A 16,795-nucleotide genomic window follows, 5' to 3' on the forward strand; every position below is an offset into this window, starting at 1 on the left:
GAAAACCAATTCCAATCAATAACTTGAGAACCACTTGACCCAGAATGTTGAAACTTAATAGGATGATTGTTCATGCAGAGTAAATGACCCCTATTGTTTTTGGGGTCACTCCGTTAAAGGTCAAGGTCACAGGGGCCTGAACATTGATAACCAGTTCCGATCAATAACTTGAGAACCACTCGACCCAGAATGTTGAAACTTCATTGGATGATTGAACATGCAGAGTAGATGACCCCTATTGATTTTGGGGTCAGTCAATTAAAGGTCAAGGTCACAGTGGCCTGTTCATGTAAAATCATTTTTTAGAAATAACTTGAGAACCACTTGACCTACAATGTTGAAACTTAATAGGATGATTGGACATGCAGAGTAGATGACCCCTATTTATTTTGAGGTCACTTGATCAAAGGTCAAGGTCACAGGAGCCTGAACAGTGACTTGAGAACCACTAGGCCAAGAGTGTTGAAATTTAGCGGGATGACTGGACATGCCAAGTAGATGATCCCTATTGCAGCCAACCATCAGTGTCTCTTTGACTTTCGCTCCTGACCCCTATTGACTTCTTGCCTATAGGACTTTGCATTGGGGGAGACATGCGCTTTTTTACAAAAGCATTTTCTAGTTGTCATTGTCATTGATAGCTCTAGCTGCTTAAGATATTTCACTATCCAGCATTAAAATAGTCGAATGCACTGTAACCTCTTACAGCTTTTGTTAAAATCAGAACAGCGTTTAATTTGAACTGATAGGAAACAAAAAAACTGACAGCAGTCAGACAGTCAGACAACAAGTAAAATGGGGCAAAAAATGTTCAAAAGAGGCAAATTAGCTAAACAAGAAAACGTCTATCATATTAAGCTATCTCATGTAGCAACAGCTGAATAGATACGAAATCCCTGACCTGTCTGAAAATGTATCCATGTCATTGGTCAGCTTCTAGTTTGTGCTCAGAAACAACTAATGAGAAACAATAGTAACTGTTATAGACAATGACACCGTTTTCTATCAGCGACTGTAGAAAACAGATCTGTTATCATAAAACTTCAGTGGATGGTTGTCCCTATTTGGGTTACGGTATTACGTCAAAAGCCAAGATCACAGTTACTTCAATACTGAAAATGGCTTCTGCTTTGCTCAATTACTCAAGAAAACTTACAGTCACTCACTGTTGTCAAACTTAAAGGGATGATTGCCTGTGATCAGTAAAGGTCAGAGGTGAAGGTTACAATATCCTTCAGGCTGAAAATGGCTCACTGTACGTAACTAAAGAATGCTTAGGTTTACTGTCAAACTTCATAGGTTAGTAGAATACCTCCGACTTGTTTTTGGGGAGGGGGAATTGTCAAGTTCATAATAACAGTGAGACTAACAGTGCTTTCTGTTCAGTAACTGTGAAACATCTGGTTCTCTGGCAGGCAGACTTGATATCATGATTATCTGTGGTCAATAGATGAACCATATTGCTTTGTTTATCAAAGGACAATGTCACAGTGACCATTTAATTGAAAGTGGTTGCTGATTAATTAAGAAATAATTTGTAGCAAAAGAAAGAGTGCTTTAACACTATTTATGCACGGTGGGTGGTTATACGTCTTGCGTAATAATTTCACGAGGGCGTAGCCCAAGTGAAATTATTTGTTCGACGTAATACCGCTCGAGTGTATAAATAGTGTTAAAACACGGTTTTGCTATAAATTATTTAAATTCTAATATGCCTTTAATCGAAAACAGTAGATAAAATATAGTAGCACTCTTTCTTAGTCGCAACAAAAACTTTGACGTCACTACACCTTAACGTGACGTCATTCTAGTGTAGGCGTGTTTTAACAGAGACAAGCATATTAGAATATGAAACAGCCATCAACTTCAGGGTGATTGTTGTGGTCGGTAGATGATTTCTAATATTTTTTTGGGTCTGAATATCAAAGATATAGGTGACAATGACATTAAGGCTGAAAACAATATCCATTCTTATAACTGAAAATTACATAGTTACCCAGTTTTCTCAATCATGCCATCATAGTGGCATTTTTGTTTCACAAATAGCTCATTTTATTCATATTTCTGTCAGTTAGAAGTGAAAGTCAGTGTTGAATATATTTGCAGGTAGTGTACATTGATCCTCATGGATTAGCATACAAGCATGGCCTTGTACACAAACCAACCACTCTAGACGGCAATGGTATATGTAACTGGATGCTGACAGAAATCAACATGAGACCACTGAATCTCTTTTTTAAAGACAGTGAAGTAAATATATTTCAGTTTTTCCAATTTATCATACTTTACAGAAAAAAGCTATATCTAAGAACTTTGTGCTTTCCAACATAGTATTTCTACTTACCATCTAACCTGCGTGGAAGACCACCTCTGAAAAAAGGCCACTGCTATAGAACCTGCTAATGAAGGGCAATGTTTTCTCTTCCTGTTTAACAATATAAGGTGTAAATGTACCTGTGTTGGGAGACTACATAGCAACAGTAAAGACAACTATTTTCATTTCCTTAGGGTTTTCTTTACTGACGTATGACTGTATTATGCTTCCTGTTGAAGAATGTAAGGATCTTACATGCCTACCTGAGTAAGACAGGTTTTTCCCTACCCCAGGGACAGGGTGGAATGAAAATCCAAGCGTTAGCACGGTTTTTTAGCTTGACTATTCATAGAATAGTAGAGCTACTGGACTCGCCCATGCGTCGGCGTCCGCATCCGCGTCCGCGTCCCGATTTGGTTAAGTTTTTGTATGTAAGCTGGTATCTCAGCAACCACTTGTGGGAATGGATTGAAACTTCACACACTTATTCACTGTGATAAACTGACTTACATTGCACAGGTTCCATAACTCTATTTTGCTTTTTTACAAAATTATGCCCCTTTTTTGACTTAGAAATTTTTGGTTAAGGTTTTGTATGTAAGCTGGTATCTCAGTAATCACTTGTGGGAATGGATTGAAACTTCACAAACTTGTTTACTGTGATAAACTGACTTACATTGCACAGGTTCCATAACTCTGGTTTGCTTTTTTACAAAATTATGCCCCTTTTTCGACTTAGAATATTTTGGTTAAGGTTTGTATGTAAGATGGTATCTCAGTACTCACTAATTGGAATGGATTGAAACTTCACACACTTGTTCACTGTCATGATCTGACATGCATAAAGCAGGTCTCATAACTTTATTTTGCTTTTTTACAAAATTATGCCCCTTTTTCAACATAGAAATTTTTGGTTAAGTTTTTGTATGTAAGCTGGTATCTCAGTATCCACTAATGGGAAAGGATTGAAACACACTTTTTCACTGTCATGATCTGACATGCATAAAGCAGGTCCCATAACTTTTTGATTTTTTTACAAAATTATGCCCCTTTTTCAACTTAGGAGTTTTGGGTTAAATTCTTATATGTAAGCTGGTATCTCAGTACCCACTAATGGGAATGGATTGAAACTTCACACACTTGTCCACTGTCATGAGCTGATAAGCACTATGCAGGTCCCATAACCCTTTTTTGCTTTTTTTAAATTATGCCCTTTTTTCGACTCGTATTCATTCAGTCGACAAGGCTGTTGAATAGTCGAGCGTTGCTGTCCTCCGACAGCTCTTGTGATATCAAAACTGTTCGTAGGGTTGGCAAAACATCTGTCTTACACATGCAGACATATTATGTTATTTTTCTTGCCTAGATCTATCATGTTCAGAATAGATTGTGGTGACAAATAGATTTATGTATTTCCTGGCATTATTTATATAGTTTATGACGTCATAATTGTGCAACTACTATGTGACGTCATCTAAGTCAAAGGTAAAGGTCACAGAATACGTGAATCTGAAAATGGCGTACCCAGTTACTTAGGATATTATTGGGACATATGTGTTTTATGAATAGCCTTTGGTTATTACATGCTTTTCAGTGAATCACCACAGTGAACTATATGTGGTAAATTCACAGTGAAAAATGTCAACTATATTTTTCACTTGCATGATACATGCTACAAAATGGGTTAAAATTAATTAAAACCATTGAAAAGAATGAAAGTAGTAGTTGTTTTATCACTTTCATTTTAGATTGAGAGAAGGCTACTTGCAGTTGGACGAGATATATCTATTGTGGTGCAACCATCAGACTTTGTGAAAGAACTGAAGAAACAGCTCAAAAAACTGAAAGGGTACAAGGACTATTTGATACAATGATATATATAGTCTGTGACAACACAAGACATAAGATCATATCGATGCAATTTCTTCTTTTTGCTGCATTCTTTTATAAAGATGTAATGAATTCATAGATTATTTATTTGCTACTACAGTAAAAGGTTCCAAGGGGATGAGGAATGTGCTCAAGGTATCTAATACTTACAGGAATCCAAAAAGAAAGTATAAGGAAAACTGTTAGGGACCATTATGAATTTCTTTAGCAAACCTGGCACTAGAGCCCTCACTGTGGTCTTGCACTGTAATACACTTCAGTCTTTTTTGAAACTGTTAAATGTGTAGTTGTTAAGGAGATGAAGTCTGTGTAGTAAATGTATATGTTACTAGGTCTTATCATTTATAAACACTATCACAAAAATGCTTTAGGCATATTTTACCATCAATTTTCTTACTTCTGGAATGCAGTACTTATGTAGGATATAACAACAAGCAGAAAGTGTGGAAAAATGAATATTTTAAGTTGTAATATATTACATTGAAATCATTGCACCTGGCAGGAACAAACTCATTTCTGAGTGATGAACTGCTATATATAATTTAATTTTTGCCTATCTTCACCCTCAAATTTTATGCCTTATGCAAATGTACATTGACTTAAATTAGATTATTACACACTATTGTCGTATACTAGCCTGTCCATATCCCAGCATGAGCTTTTATATGTTCTACATCTTTTAAATATTTCTGTTTGTATTGTTATTCTTTAGGTCACTTCTATTTGCATAGCAACTTTTTATCATTTTGTTTTATGTGAACTTGCCTTACTCATAGTTATGTTGATGGCTATGCTGTTGATGGTGTATTTTTAAGCAGAATCATTTAAGAAAAAATGTATAGAAAAACTGTGTTTTAACGTTATTAATACACAGAAGATGGTTATACTTCAGCGGAAAAATTTCACAAGGGCGTCGCCAGAGTGAATTATTCTGGGGACGTATATCCGATTTTGAGTGTATTAAGTTAGGTAAAACATGATTTTGCTATACATTATTTTGATTCTAATAATTATGCCCTCAATCTTGAACTTTGTATAAAATATGGTAGCGCTCTTTCTTGGTGACTAGTAAAACATTGAAGTCATTGCACGTCAATGTGACGTCATTATAGCGTCAGCATGTTTTAAGAGAAACAAGCATATTAGAACTATTGTTTATACATAGCATGTACTAGGTAAATTAGTACTTACTGTCATTGCAGTGCCTTTCATCTGTTAAGAAATAATTTTGTTTTTATTTATTGATGAATTTGTTGTTGTATATTTTAAATGAAATATTTGTGTTTTAGTCTTCTGAGATATAAAAACACCAGGATTGGTTTTTTTGTTAAGATTTGACATAATTTTAAGATAGAAAGCTTCATTTCCTTGCATGAATTTTTTATTGATGAATAATTCAGGTCTCGATATTTGATAGCTTTGAAAAGCTATGTTCCTTATATTTAGTCAGCCCAGATACTGTGCCTGATTGATATTTAACTTAAGTAAAGTTATTTCATTTTGTGGGCATCAAATTTTGTGGTTTTGCCCAAAACAGCTATTTATGTGGTGATATAAATTTGTAGAGATAAGATGAATGGGTATTGTATGACTGTATTCTTTGGGATTTAATTTTTGTTGATGAACACAGTCAGAACATGCATGAAATTCTCACATACATTGTAGTAACTGTTCTTTTTGGTTATTTGATAAAAATGTGTACCCGGTACATAATTTTATCAGTTTAAAAATGTAAAAGGAAATGATGTTGACCTTTCAAAATACTATCTTGTTAAAACTTCATTCACAATACAGGATGCCATTTTATGATGGGTCTTTTTGACTATGATTGAATAAAAACCTCTGCAGCTCAATGGAAGTGTGTCGGTTTTGAGTTCGGGAGTCCTGGCTGCATCAAACCAAAGTCATTAGGAAAGATACTGATAGCTCTCTTGCTCGGCACTTGGTATTTCAAGAGTTGTACTAGGAGGTGAAACTACGCCAAGAAAAGTGTCTGTTACTGGAGATACCATATTAGTTACACAAGAGCTTTCTTTTCTTCTTGGGACTTAATTCCGTGGATTGACCCGACCACAAAATCCATGGTAAATAGTCCTCAATGAATATTAATGATTTCACTGTAAACTAGGGTACTAGGCCTGTATGATTAAAGCTATGAAAATTTGTTTCTCTTTTGACTTCGGCAACACTTTTGAAATAATGCAGAAAATTTACATTCTTTTTACATTTTTACTAATATCTAAATTTTATTTTCACCCAGTTTATCATTTCAGTGTCATATATACATTCTATGCCAAACTGGGTGGAAATGAATATTTTGAAATATTCACCCAAATTGTGAGGGAGTAGTTTTCAATTTTTTGAATCTTATAACACAGGTTAAACTTTGTTTTATTATTCCTAAATTTTATAATAGTTGACCTCGTATTTTATTTTTGTTTTCCCTATTTTCTGCTCAAATAAAGCATAACTGTGTTACATTTTGTGGAGAAATTTGTAGTATAACCATCATAGACGACTGATGATGAAACTACTTTTACTCTGTACACTTTGTATGACGGAAACCATTTTACTTTTTTAAGCACCAATAATGAATAATGTTGAGATAGTTCCATATTTGAGATTTGATAAATAGTTTGAAAAGCTCAATTATCATTAAGTTTTATCTTTTATTTGGTTGTACTGGTAAATGTTTCCAAGGAGACCACAATATAATAACTTGTTATATGAATAATTATAGATTTTAGCTTTGTTAGTACTTACTATAATAGTGGATTTAGGGTTGGTTTCACAAAGGGGACTTGCAACTGATTCTCGCAGTAGTTACGTGACTAAAAATTTGGATCTGATATTTTTATAGTGCTTATAGACCTGATTAAAGTTTTCAAGATTGAGTGATGTATATTCCCACTTTCACATATTAGTTATAGATGGAAATTTATATTGTACTTTGTTATCAAAAAGTTTATTGTATATTTGTGTACAGCCAGTATTTAATCTACTTTTTTTCTGGACTTTTTTTCATAATTAATTAATTTAAAACTGAAACAAAAATCTGGTCTATATGTTCCTTTGGCTTAATATTTTTTATGCCTCCTTTAGGTTTGTTGTTTTGTTATTGTTGTTTTTCAGTGTGTCAGTAGTCCATTTGGTTTCTGATAGAATACTGGAGAATATTTTGGCTTACAGATTAGCTTTCATAGAATGATTTCCTTGAGTCAGTTGATATCTTTTAAGGATGCAGTAGATCAAAAGTGAATGTCAAGAATTTCTGATAGATACCAGTAACGAGGGGGCTTACGCCTACAGTCCTCAAACTTCATAGGATTATATCTTGTAGTCAGTTTATGTCTTGTGTTGCTTTGGAATTAAGCTCAAGGTTGCAGTTTGCAAATGCTAAGTGTCACAGCTATAAAAAAATTTATAGGATGTTTGCTTGTGGTCAGTTGATGAACGATAGTGTTTTTATGATCATGAGGTCATAGGTCAAGGTCAAGTTGATCTCCAGACTGAATATACATTTTGATGAAGAGAAAAAATGCATCAAACCAGTCCAGTACATCAAAAGCTAAGGTCATATTGACACCTTGACCAGATATGATTTCTGATTAGTAACTTAGGAAGGCTTGGGCTTGTCACAACCAAACTTAAAGGATCTGATTGATTAAGAGGTAAGTGTAAAGGTCAAGGCCAAAGTGACATTTAGACTGAAAGTTCAGACGGAAGATGTCAAGACTTCAAAGGATGATTGTCTGTAGAAGATAACTATTGAAAATTTAGGTCAGTGTTTTAAAGGTAAAGTCCACAGAGCAACCTTGAAGCTAAAAGGTTTCTTGTCAATAGCTGGCTGATACTTTAGTCTTCAATTATCAAACTTCATACAATAATTGCCTGTGGTCAGTTGATGATCCCTGTTGTTCTTGGGAGTCTGTACAAATGTCAGCTTAAGTCAAGGTTACATTGACCCAGAGATGCAGTAAGATCAACGAGTTGAGAATGCCAAGACTTTCAAATTTCATAAAGTGAATGCCTGTAGTCAGTTGATTACCCATATTGATTTTGACATCTGTGATCAATTTCAGATCAGTGGCGGGAGAATACTTTTGCATACTGATATCGCCCTTTTTATGATTATAGCATGTGGTCAGTAGATATATCATTTTATTTTGGTTTTTAGTATGTCAAAGGTCAAGGCTACAGTAACTTTGAGCCTGGAAAAGAATTGCACATACAGCAGTGAATCGTTATACTTGTGATAGCATGTGGATGTTAGAAGACCCTTTCATTGTGTCACAGGATACTTCAGACTAAAAGTTACATATTTCAATTACCTCATAGAGGCCATCTTTAGAAATTGTCCCTTGTTATATTTTTGTTGTTCTATATCTTGTTATTGCAATGTACATTCTATATTTATACATATTTTACAAGATATATCTCAGAGGTGATAGTAGATACAGGAATGTTTAGATTTATTGTTGAGCTTCTGTGCCATGCATTTTTAGGGACTTGTTTAATTACTTGTATGTATGTTATTAGAGCAGCAAAAGTTTTAACCAGGTATATAAGCCTTCTACAGTTAGTAGTTATGCCATAGAATAATAATGTCAAGTGTCTAGTTTATGCTTTACTTGTTTTTATGTCCATTACAAATCAATAGTTCTTGAGCTTTCAAAGTTGACTTTTGTATGAAACTTTTTCACATGTAAAATAAACATCTAAAGTAACTGTGTGTCTCTGTCTAGTAAAAATAAAATTTGATACTTTTTCCTTTTAAAGTTAATGAATTCAATAATTGAAGTTAAAGGAGTGAGTTTTAGCTAAAACATGTTAAAGTACTGTTTAGGCATAGATGTCTCTATTATTTGCAAATGGATGATTGAAATTCAAAATTGTTGTTATGTAAAGATAGCTCATTAAACGTTTAAAATGGTTACTTTTCTTCTCATAATGATATGAGCCGTGCCATGAGAAAACCAACATAGTGGCTTTGAGACCAGCATGGATCCAGACCAGCATGCACATCCACGTAGTCTGGTCAGGATCCATGCTGTTCACTAAAGGTTTCTCTAATTGTAATAAGCTTTGAAAGCAAACAGCATAGATCCTGACCAGACTTATGGATGCGCATGCTGGTCGCAAAGCCACTATGTTGGTTTTATAATGGCACGGCTCATATTGTAAACAACAGGGATAAAGAGTTTTTAGAATGTTTGGCTCCTTATTTTTATAATTCTTAAACAATTAATTGTTTTCCCCACTTACTTTAGAAGATTTCATCTACAAACTCGTAGAAGGGGATATTTCCAACTTTTCTGTTCCTGTTTGACAGACATAAAGGTTACTCTGCTAAATTTATATAATGAACTTGTCCATCATAAATTTGGACAGTACCATTAACAATTACTGTTAAAAGGGATGCCTACCAAAAAGATACTAATGATTTAAATGAAGTGACACTTTGAAAGATTGGTAGTTGTATTATCATGTTGAACGGCAATAAGAAAAGTTACATAGGAAGGCAGAGTGACTCTGTGTTGTCATTACATGATGTAAATGAGATGTGGAACCAAAATTTGTAGTCCTGTTTGGCGCCATATAACCTATACTGTGTTGATGCGCCGTAAAACCCAAATAAATAAATACATCATTTCTGTTTATAATTTCGTTTTCCAGTTGAATGGATATAAATTGAAAGTGAAACTCTGTTTGCATTTTCTTCAATTTCTTTACACCATTGACAAATTGGCAAGACAAAAGAAGAATTGACTTATAGGCCACCAGAGCTTAAGATAGAAACAAACTTAAATGACTTCTTTTGAACCACTGGATGGAACTTCACCAAAGTTTTGAAATGTAGGATCCTTGTATGGATCTTTTGCATGTTTGTTTACTTGGTTCTGCATTGCCACTTTTTGGGGTTGTCAAAACTGAAAATAGGAAACACCTTAAAACAGCTTCTACTTGTAAACCAGTTGATGGATCTTCAACAAACCTTGTATTTGAAATATTTATATGGAACTCTCACAGAATTAGGCAAAGGGTTCTGCTTGGCTCCTTTTAGGGGGCACCAGAGGTTAAAACTAGAAAACAAATTAAACAAATATTCTACTAGATAGATTTTTACCACACCTAGTCTGCAGCATTCTCAAAGTATTTGCAAGTGGTTATGCTTGACTGTACTGCAGGGCCAGTATTCAAAATGAACAGCTTGATGGATGTTCAATATATTTGATCAAAAGCATCCTCTAAAATTTGTGCAAATGGTTCCACCTGACTTGCTCTTTCCTCCCAGGGTACTATCTGTCACACATCGGATGATCACTGTAAACAGAATTGTTGTATTTAATGTGATAGAGTGCATTAATCACATATATTTAAGGTCAAGGTTAGGGGTGTGTCTTTTGGACCATAATGGCCCTTTTGTTTAATGTTTAATTCACACACTTTGAACCACTCTGTGCCTTATCTCTGTTAAAGACATGTTACATATTTGAGCCGCACCATGAGAAAACCAACATAGTGCGTTTGCGACCAGCATGGAACCAGACCAGCCTGCACATCCGTGCAGTCTGGTCAGAATCCATGCTGTTCACTTTCAAAGCCTATTGCAATTAGAGAAGCTGTTAGTGAACAGCATGGATCATGACCAGACTGCGTGGATGCGCAGGCTGGTCTGGATCCATACTGGTCGCAAAGCCACTATGTTGATTTTCTTTTGGGGCGGCTCATATCATATGAATGTTAAAGATAGATACAGCTCTATAGTAATTTTAAAAAGTATGTATATAGAAATGTGAAAGGGTAAACAAATTCTAGAGTCCATTCATTCTTCATCACTTAACCTTTACCCTGCTAAATTTCTTGTCCATCTTTCAATTAGGACAGTACCATGAACTGTTAACAGGGGTGCTTACCAAAAGAAACTGATTGAATAGCAAACAGTGCAGATCATGATCAGACTGCACAGATGTACAGGCTGATCATGATCTGCCCTGGCTGCAAAGGCAGGATATATTGTGTCCAGCATGATAAGGGTTAAACTGATGCTAGGTGTGAGGGACAAAAATCTATAATATCTTACGATCAGACTCAGTGAAACTGAGTCTGCTATCATTATACTTGGCTTGCATTCTATACTTTCACCTTTTATAGTTCAGTTTTGCATGTTACAATGAAAATAGTACAATAATTGTCTAATAATTTTAAAGCACTGGTATTGAAGTTCTGTAGGTCACGTGTTTGTTTCAGGTATCATATTGAATGGATACACTGTAGCTCTTGTTAGATTTCTGTGAGCATCTCTGAGTTTGCTGTTTGTTTCCAGATCAGCTCAGATTTCTATATTTATAAACAGATGGAATAAAACATGAATTTATACCTGTTTCTTTTTCAGTCTTCTTGTGCCATGATTACCCTAGCAACAGGTTGTAATGAATTATGTCCCCATACTACTAGTATAAGAATATGGAACAGGTGAGATCAGGAAAAGATGCTATGGTGCTTATTATTCCCCCCATCCCAGCCCTATGCTTATATTGGTTGGCTGGTCAGCCCATCAGTCTGTCAGCAGATCATTTAGCTTTTATCACAAAACTGGACAAAACTTTTACCTGCAGTCATCATACTTCTTAGGATTGTTGATTGTGGTCAGTAGATTTTCCTTGTCGTTTTTGAGCTTAACCCTTAACCTGCTCAATTTCTATAATGGAAGTTGTCCATCTTTCAATTTAAACAGTACCATAAACTGTTAAAAGGGGTGCTTACCAAAAAGATACTCACTGAATGGCAAACAATGCAGACCTTGATCAGACTGCATGGATGTGCAAGGCTGATCTTGGTCTGCACTGGTCGCAAAGGCAGAATCATTTGCCGCCAGCAGGCTAAGGGTTAAGAGTAAAGTGACCTAAACACTGAAAACACTTTCAACTAAATAAAGAGTGCTTAGGCCAACAGTTATGATTGCATGTGATGAACAGATGATCTCACATTCAAGGTCACTGAAAATGCCGTCTGCTAAGTAGGTACAGAATGTTTGGTTCTATGGCCCACAAAATTCTTGTAACATCACCTATGGTCAATAGATTGCCCCTGTTGTTTTGGAGGTCATTTGGTTAAAGTTCACGGTCACAATGACCTCAATGAAGAAATCTGTTTCCAATCGTTGTTTCATGTATATTTTGTATTTATAGGCTAACAGTAATCTATGCCCCCACAACCTTGAATAAAACTTGCTTAAAATTGTCGTTGAATAATGATATAGTGAGAAAATCACTCAGTTCAACCAAAGAAGTATAAATATTTTTATAGTTCTTTACTTCAACATCTTATAAGATCAGCATCATAAAGTGGAGGAGGTGGGGAGTTAAACAGATAATTAAACCGAGAAACAATTATTAAAAGTAAAATTTAACAAAAAAAAGTAATGTATTTTATGTCCGTGCGGCAGCGACATCATAAAACAATTCATTATGAGCCTTTAAGTAAAACATAAATATACATATGTATATGCAATAAAATCGTATTGATTTTTTGTGAAATTTTAACAGTTCAGTTGATTGTCCTCCAGACAGTTGTTGAAAATTTTTTTTCCATCGATGCATTATCATAACAGCACATTATTTGACAGCTCTATAACCGGGCTAAACAGAAATCACCCGGATGTAACTTGTATCGCCCGGTCAGTGAAGACATCCGGCTGGCTTACCGAAGGCAGGTAGTTCTACCAAGGTGCCCTCCCGTGATAAAATAATGCCCGAAAGACTGGAAAGTCGCCATATGACCTAAAAAAGTGTGTCGGTGTGACATTTAACAAAAAAAAACGAAAAGAAAAGAAAAGAAAAAAGACTCTTTACCACAATGAGTTAGCGATATTAAAACTATTTTTGCTTGACATTTTAAACATTTGCCGGTGTGACGTTTAACAAAAAAAAAGAGAGAGAAAACGAAAAGAAAAGAAAAAAGACCCTTTATGACAATGAGTTAGCGAAATTAAAAAATAATTTTGTGTTATTATTCCAACTTGACAGGTTAAACATTTGAAAATTGTCTTTAGAGACATAATTCTCCCTATGCTAAATAGTCTAAGATTACTGTTAACGAGATTTTATTTGAGTAATTATTCTTAAAATTGATGCCCCCACCCCCTACACACACACTTCTATCTACACAAGTTATTATCAAAGTATTTAGTGAATGACAATACTTATTTAGTTCATATTCATTGTCAATCTCAAACTGAACAAAAGAAATATTTGAAACGTTATTTTGGCATGTCGGTATTTCTATAGAGTTTTACTTGTCGGTTCAATAATGGGAAGAAAGGGTATTCAGAAACAATGCTATTTGAGACCCCAATGACATCTTATTTTTTAATTTCAGAATGATTTAGTACGTTGGGCTCGATTAACAAAAGATGTTTACGTTTTATTTTTTAACGAGTGCCATAATTCATATACTATAAAGCCGCGGATTATTCATAAGTTTTTTCAATGAACTATTGAAATGTAACAATGAAACGTGAATATGTTAATTTCACAGTGAAATACAATTAACTGGTACGAAACTCTGACACGGGGGTATTTTGGTTGAAGCCATTGAAAGGCCATAAAATGAAAAGGTGAAATAGAGAAATCTAGTTTAGATATAACATAGGAGAATGGAGGCGTAGTGTTCGTCACTTGTTGATCAAGGACTGGGTTTTTTATGAACGTACACGACTAAAATGGAAGAGCACTAGTCACTGCCGGTACAATATTCATCCACACACTTTCTTGATTTAGGACTAAAATTTTGAATGCGTGTCGACTTTGGGGCAATATAATCCTACTCATCTTATAGTTCTATGTTTAAATGTTGTTTTAACTTATAGTAGGAAATTATCCGTTTCTCCGAGACCACGAGTGTTTTAGCGGCTAACTTGACCTTATTAAATATATGTATTATATTATACGTGATTATTCAGCGCTCTTTTCTTGATTAACACGTTCAAAGGCGCTTTACGTAGCGCAAAGGCAGCCATTCAGGGCGCCAAATTCATTCTCTACTAGTGTAGACAGAGCTATCTGATCAGAGGGACATAGTGGAACAGAGAGAGAAAAGACTTGTTAGACATTCTGTGGTTTCAAGTAATTCTGCTTATGGTATCGTATAAAGGAGAACTCCATTTCCGGTTTGGGCTTCATGTGAATGGTACACTGGAACTGGTCATAACATTGGTGAGGTTATGACCTTAAGTTCTGAGCATAATTCTAGTTAATGTTATGTGCCATGTTCGTGTTTATGTAATAGTCCCATCCCAACTATTCCTAATGCATACGTCAACCGCCAGCAATCAACATCGCACGGTACTACATCTAGATTTTCTCAGTTCGAATACAATAATCTATCCTGTTGAAAATTTGATAAGTCTGTGAAAAGTCTTAGTCCTCTTTGAAATCAAAATAAGCTCAGGAACAGGGAATGCCTTTGAGCATATTCATTATCTCTCCTAAAATTTGGGATCTATGTTCTACCTTGATACTGTATTGAATAAAATTACTAAGAGAAACGTCGCTCAGTCACAGGTATGAAACATGTTCTAATGTTGCACCTGTAGTAACAGAATTTGTATTTTGGAGAAAATAACTATGATACTACATAATTTATGCCACATAACTGTCCTGGTATCAGGCGACTTCTATTGAAAAATGTCCTTTCAGGTCGTAGATATATATGGAAGGCCGGGATGCCATGCTAGTTGCCAAGTGCTAAATGACATATACTTCATGCTTAATGCCGACTCATTAATGTCAAGTAGCTAATACTTATTGCCAAATAACAACTGCTAATCATCAGATTCTATAACAATAAACATTTATCATTTGACAATTACCGTTTGACAGTTAATTATTTATGGTACCATTAACATTAAGCATTTGGCAAATAACATTTTATGGCGCACCGGGCTTATATATATATATATATATATATATATATATATATATATATATATATATATATATATATATATATATATATATATATATATACATTGTATATGGTACTGTTTAGTATATCTTGCATTTACGGACGTGCTACCTATGCAAATATTTTAAATATTTTATCGTTTTCCACAACTACGGTCATTTAAAGATTAATTTATGTGAATGACCCATCGTAATTTCTCTTTTGTACCAATGCTTAACATTCGTTCTGTATATAAATACGTTCTTCAAAAGTCTTTGGAAAATTTCTCACTGAGTGTGTATTGTGATTTCATGTTTTTATTTTGTTGCTACTTTCTTCGGTATTCTACCATAGTAAATTATCGACCGTTTGGTGGCTCCTGTTATACTCACATAGGAACATACTATTGTACACTTCACATGAAATCGTTCTCTTAATTTTGTCTCACTCGGTATTTTGCAGAAGGTGGATACTAACGCACGTTGGGCTCAGAAAACATGACACTCTGTTTCGAATGCTAGAAGAAAGGTTTATTTCAAAGACAAGAAAGCATTAAAAAGTTGCATAAAATATCATACAACAGAACAACAACAACAATAAAAAATAAAAGATATCTAATGGGACAGCGAATAAAAACAGATAGGTCAAACAAGAAACATGAAATACTATAACTTGTATTACACACTAAATAAAACCAGAAGTTATATGTTACATATTTACCGTTCCTTTTAATAATGTGAGTAACATTTTTCTAAGAAGCACAAAAAAAAAATGGCTAAAGCTGTAATCAAGAACAACCTATAAACAAACTCGATACTTAAAAACAAACACCACCTAATTCTGTTTTATTGTCAAAATATACTAGTAATTAAGTGTTCGTGATCAAATTTATCCTTCTGAATCATAGTAAATTTAAATACAATATTATACAAGTTAAAGCATAGCAAAAGTTCCTTCTAGGGCACATCTATATAAATATATAATGATCATCTTGTAAAATTTTGGTTGCAATGTCTGTTTATACTGACAAAAATGTCAAGTAGGTATTTACGCTAGTTATTATTTAATCCAACAACAAATTAAATGGGATCCTGGAAAACCTGGGATGGGCTCAAGGGATGGGCTCGTGGGATGCGATGGGATGGGCTCAAGGACATGGGCTGAACTTATTTGGCCCTAAGATTTTCTCAGATTCTCGAAGGTTTCTTAAGGTGAACAGTTCTCTATAAAATAAATGATACTTTTGGTAATTCATGCCATACTGTCAATAAGATCTGGGCGAGAGTAACAAAATGGGTTAATGTCTTATTCTGTAGGCTAATAACAGTATATTGTTATCATTATTATTGTTAATTCTCTTGATTCAGTCAGTAGTACACTTTATAAAACAGTAATAATTTTAAAGTAATATTATGAAAAATAAAAACACGTAGAACAGTAATAATTTTAAAGTAATGTTATGAAAATTAAAAAATATATACTTCTTGCATGTGTATTTATAATTGATACCTTTATGAAATAAAAGTAGACTTATTATTATAGCAGAAGAAGTTGAATATCAAAACAAAACAATTTGGTATAATGAAGAATTATGAAGATAAAGGGTAGAATTACATGTATATATGTCACAGGGAGAAAAATGAT

At 34.3% G+C, this 16,795-nt stretch overlaps 1 long non-coding RNA gene across 1 annotated transcript; it reads left to right on the plus strand.

The window, feature by feature from the left end:
* The first annotated feature begins 65 nt into the window (after positions 1-65).
* LOC128559367 (uncharacterized) lies at positions 66-11,584 on the plus strand. The gene is made up of 2 exons (XR_008372286.1): positions 66-2,250; positions 4,063-11,584. It is a non-coding gene; the product is annotated as an uncharacterized LOC128559367 (long non-coding RNA).
* The last annotated feature ends 5,211 nt before the right edge of the window (positions 11,585-16,795 follow it).

This window comes from Mercenaria mercenaria, chromosome 9 (genome assembly GCF_021730395.1).
Source record: "Mercenaria mercenaria strain notata chromosome 9, MADL_Memer_1, whole genome shotgun sequence".
Taxonomy (NCBI): Eukaryota; Metazoa; Mollusca; class Bivalvia; order Venerida; family Veneridae; genus Mercenaria; species Mercenaria mercenaria.